Here is a 6000-nt window from a genome sequence, read left to right as displayed (position 1 = left end):
GCCAAGTTTCATGAATTTCATACGAGTTTTCGATTTACTAGAATTTAAAAACCAAGCATCTCAATGTTATGCCGGCAATCAACGGTGCCATGGTGTTTGAAATTCATTCCCATTTCTTGCATGGGACCTAGGCATGCACCCAAGGACACATATTTGATTTTTCAACCAATTTATATGTACTGGAGCATGCGCTTGTAGTTCAAATTTGAATGATGCACATAAAATCATAAATGCATTGAAAACTCAGTTAATGCATAAAAATGTCCAAACGAACCCCGAAAAATCACAAAAATTCACACAACACTCCTGTTGTTCTATGTTGACACGAGAAAAAAACTTCAAAGCAATAAGAGGCAATGGATATCGTTTCGTCCCCAAAGGTGGGACGTTCCCTACCGAAAACCATCGTGCTTGTTGTGAGAAGCTCCGGTTTGTGAGAAGCATATACCCAAACCTGCCCCAAATGGGACAAAATTTGTACCACGGCATGTTGATGCCGCTCCATGATAGCATGCCAAGTTTCATTAATTTTAGACGAGTTTTGGAGTTACTAGAATTTAAAAACCAGGCATCTCAATGTTTTGCCGGCAATCAACGGTGCCATGGTGTTTGAGATTCATTCCTATTTCTTGCATGGAGTTCAAATTTGAATTATACACATAAAATCATAAATGCGTTGAAAACTCAGTTAATGCATAAAAATGTCCAAACGAACCCCGAAAAATTCACACAACACTCCTGTTGTTCTATGTTGACACGAGAAAAAAACTTGAAAGCAATAAGCAGCAATGGATATCGTTTTGTCCTCAAAGGTGGGACGTTCCCTACCGAAATCCGTCATGCTTGTTGTGAGAAGCTCCGGTTTGTGACAAGCATATACCAAAACCTGCCCCAAATAGGACAAAATTTGTACCATGGCATGTTGATGCCGCTCCATGATAGCATGCCAAGTTTCATGAATTTCATACGAGTTTTGGATTTACTAGAATTTAAAAACGTGGCATCTCAATGTTTTGCCGGCAATCAACGGTGCCATGGTGTTTGAAATTCATTCCCATTTCTTGCATGGGACCTAAGCATGCACCCAAGGACACAGATTTGATTTTTCAACCAATTTATATGCACTGGAGCATGCGCATGTAGTTCAAATTTGAATTATGCACATAAATGCATTGAAAACTCAGTTAATGCGTAAAAATGTCCAAACGAACCCCGAAAAATCACAAAAATTCACACAACACTCCTGTTGTTCCATGTTGACACGAGAAAAAAACTTGAAAGCAATAAGAGGCAATGGATATCGTTTCATCCCCAAAGGTGGGACGTTCCCTACCGAAAACCATCATGCTAGTTGTGAGAAGCTCCGGTTTGTGAGAAGCATATACCCAAACCTGCCCCAAATGGGACAAAATTTGTACCACGACATGTTTATGCCGCTCCATGATAGCATGCCAAGTTTCATGAATTTCATACGAGTTTTCGATTTACTAGAATTTAAAAACCAGGCATCTCAATGTTATGCCGGCAATCAACGGTGCCATGGTGTTTGAAATTCATTCCCATTTCTTGCATGGGACCTAGGCATGCACCCAAGGACACATATTTGATTTTTCAACCAATTTATATGCACTGGAGCATGCGCATGTAGTTCAAATTTGAATGATGCACATAAAATCATAAATGCATTGAAAACTCAGTTAATGCACAAAAATGTCCAAACGAACCCCGAAAAATCACAAAAATTCACACAACACTCCTGTTGTTCTATGTTGACGCGAGAAAAAAACTTCAAAGCAATAAGAGTCAACGGATATCGTTTCGTCCCCAAAGGTGGGACGTTCCCTACCGAAAACCATCGTGCTTGTTGTGAGAAGCTCCGGTTTGTGAGAAGCATATACCCAAACCTGCCCCAAATGCGACAAAATTTGTACCACGGCATGTTCATGCCGCTCCGTGATAGCATGCCAAGTTTCATGAATTTTAGACGAGTTTTGGATTTACTAGAATTTAAAAACCAGGCATCTCAATGTTTTCCCGGCAATCAACGCTGCCATGGTGTTTGAGATTCATTCCTATTTCTTGCATGGGACCTAAGCATCCACCCAAGGACACAGATTTGAGTTTTCAACCAATTTATATGCACTAGAGCATGTGCATGGAGTTCAAATTTGAATTATACACATAAAATCATAAATGCGTTGAAAACTCAGTTAATGCATAAAAATGTCCAAACGAACCCCGAAAAATTCACACAACACTCCTGTTGTTCTATGTTGACACGAGAAAAAAAACTTGAAAGCAATAAGCAGCAATGGATATCGTTTTGTCCCCAAAGGTGGGACGTTCCCTACCGAAATCCGTCATGCTTGTTGTGAGAAGCTCTGGTTTGTGACAAGCATATACCAAAACCTGCCCCAAATAGGACAAAATTTGTACCATGGCATGTTGATGCCGCTCCATGATAGCATGCCAAGTTTCATGAATTTCATACGAGTTTTGGATTTACTAGAATTTAAAAACCAGGCATCTCAATGTTTTGCCGGCAATCAACGGTGCCATGCTGTTTGAAATTCATTCTCATTTCTTGCATGGGACCTAAGCATGCACCCAAGGACACAGATTTGATTTTTCAACCAATTTATATGCACTGGAGCATGCGCATGTAGTTCAAATTTGAATTATGCACATAAATGCATTGAAAACTCAGTTAATGCATAAAAATGTCCAAACGAACCCCGAAAAATCACAAAAATTCACACAACACTCCTGTTGTTCCATGTTGACACGAGAAAAAAACTTGAAAGCAATAAGAGGCAATGGATATCGTTTCATCCCCAAAGGTGGGACGTTCCCTACCGAAAACCATCATGCTAGTTGTGAGAAGCTCCTGTTTGTGAGAAGCATATACCCAAACCTGCCCCAAATGGGACAAAATTTGTTCCACGACATGTTTACGCCGCTCCATGATAGCATGCCAAGTTTCATGAATTTCATACGAGTTTTCGATTTACTAGAATTTAAAAACCAGGCATCTCAATGTTATGCCGGCAATCAACGGTGCCATGGTGTTTGAAATTCATTCCCATTTCTTGCATGGGACCTAGGCATGCACCCAAGGACACAGATTTGATTTTTCAACCAATTTATATGCACTGGAGCATGCGCATGTAGTTCAAATTTGAATGATGCACATAAAATCATAAATGCATTGAAAACTCAGTTAATGCATAAAAATGTCCAAACGAACCCCGAAAAATCACAAAAATTCACACAACACTCCTGTTGTTCTATGTTGACACGAGAAAAAAACTTCAAAGCAATAAGAGGCAATGGATATCGTTTCGTCCCCAAAGGTGGGACGTTCCCTACCGAAAACCATCGTGCTTGTTGTGAGAAGCTCCGGTTTGTGAGAAGCATATACCCAAACCTGCCCCAAATGGGACAAAATTTGTACCACGGCATGTTGATGCCGCTCCATGATAGCATGCCAAGTTTCATGAATTTTAGACGAGTTTTGGAGTTACTAGAATTTAAAAACCAGGCATCTCAATGTTTTGCCGGCAATCAACGGTGCCATGGTGGTTGAGATTCATTCCTATTTCTTGCATGGAGTTCAAATTTGAATTATACACATAAAATCATAAATGCGTTGAAAACTCAGTTAATGCATAAAAATGTCCAAACGAACCCCGAAAAATTCACACAACACTCCTGTTGTTCTATGTTGACACGAGAAAAAAACTTGAAAGCAATAAGCAGCAATGGATATCGTTTTGTCCCCAAAGGTGGGACGTTCCCTACCGAAATCCGTCATGCTTGTTGTGAGAAGCTCCGGTTTGTGACAAGCATATACCAAAACCTGCCCCAAATAGGACAAAATTTGTACCATGGCATGTTGATGCCGCTCCATGATAGCATGCCAAGTTTCATGAATTTCATACGAGTTTTGGATTTACTAGAATTTAAAAACCAGGCATCTCAATGTTTTGCCGGCAATCAACGGTGCCATGGTGTTTGAAATTCATTCTCATTTCTTGCATGGGACCTAAGCATGCACCCAAGGACACAGATTTGATTTTTCAACCAATTTATATGCACTGGAGCATGCGCATGTAGTTCAAATTTGAATTATGCACATAACTGCATTGAAAACTCAGTTAATGCATAAAAATGTCCAAACGAACCCCGAAAAATCACAAAAATTCACACAACACTCCTGTTGTTCCATGTTGACACGAGAAAAAAACTTGAAAGCAATAAGAGGCAATGGATATCGTTTCATCCCCAAAGGTGGGACGTTCCCTACCGAAAACCATCATGCTAGTTGTGAGAAGCTCCGGTTTGTGAGAAGCATATACCCAAACCTGCCCCAAATGGGACAAAATTTGTACCACGACATGTTTATGCCGCTCCATGATAGCATGCCAAGTTTCATGAATTTCATACGAGTTTTCGATTTACTAGAATTTAAAAACCAGGCATCTCAATGTTATGCCGGCAATCAACGGTGCCATGGTGTTTGAAATTCATTCCCATTTCTTGCATGGGACCTAGGCATGCACCCAAGGACACATATTTGATTTTTCAACCAATTTATATGCACTGGAGCATGCGCATGTAGTTCAAATTTGAATGATGCACATAAAATCATAAATGCATTGAAAACTCAGTTAATGCACAAAAATGTCCAAACGAACCCCGAAAAATCACAAAAATTCACACAACACTCCTGTTGTTCTATGTTGACGCGAGAAAAAAACATCAAAGCAATAAGAGTCAACGGATATCGTTTCGTCCCCAAATGTGGGACGTTCCCTACCGAAAACCATCGTGCTTGTTGTGAGAAGCTCCGGTTTGTGAGAAGCATATACCCAAACCTGCCCCAAATGCGACAAAATTTGTACCACGGCATGTTCATGCCGCTCCGTGATAGCATGCCAAGTTTCATGAATTTTAGACGAGTTTTGGATTTACTAGAATTTAAAAACCAGGCATCTCAATGTTTTCCCGGCAATCAACGGTGCCATGGTGTTTGAGATTCATTCCTATTTCTTGCATGGGACCTAAGCATGCACCCAAGGACACAGATTTGATTTTTCAACCAATTTATATGCACTAGAGCATGTGCATGGAGTTCAAATTTGAATTATACACATAAAATCATAAATGCGTTGAAAACTCAGTTAATGCATAAAAATGTCCAAACGAACCCTGAAAAATCAGAAAAATTCACACAACACTCCTGTTGTTCTATGTTGACACAAGAAAAAACTTCAAAGCAATAAGAGGCAATGGATATCGTTTCGTCCCCGTAGGTGGGACTTTCCCTACTGAAAACCATCATGCTTGTTGCGAGAAGCTCCGGTTTGTGAGAAGCATATACCAAAACCTGCCCCAAATGGGACTAAATTTGTACCACGGCATGTTGATGCCGCTCCATGATAGCATGCCAAGTTTCATGAATTTCATACGAGTTTTGGATTTACTAGAATTTAAAAACCAGGCATCTCAATGTTATGCCGGCAATCAACGGTGCCATGGTGTTTGAAATTCATTCCCATTTCTTGCATGGGACATAAGCATGCACCCAAGGACACAGATTTGATTTTTCAACCAATTTATATGCACTGGAGCATGCACATGTAGTTCAAATTTGAATTATGCATATAAATGCATTGAAAACTCAGTTAATGCATAAAAATGTCCAAACGAACCCCGAAAAATCACAAAAATTCACACAACACTTCTGTTGTTCCATGTTGACACGAGAAAAAAACTTGAAAGCAATAAGAGGCAATGGATATCGTTTCATCCCCAAAGGTGGGACGTTCCCTACCGAAAACCATCATGCTAGTTGTGAGAAGCTCCGGTTTGTGAGAACCATATACCCAAACCTGCCCCAAATGGGACAAAATTTGTACCACGACATGTTTACGCCGCTCCATGATAGCATGCCATGTTTCATGAATTTCATACGAGTTTTCGATTTACTAGAATTTA

Source organism: Aegilops tauschii, chromosome 7, assembly GCF_002575655.3.
Source record: "Aegilops tauschii subsp. strangulata cultivar AL8/78 chromosome 7, Aet v6.0, whole genome shotgun sequence".
NCBI classification, from domain to species: Eukaryota; Viridiplantae; Streptophyta; class Magnoliopsida; order Poales; family Poaceae; genus Aegilops; species Aegilops tauschii.
Note: the sequence above shows the minus strand (reverse complement) of the source record.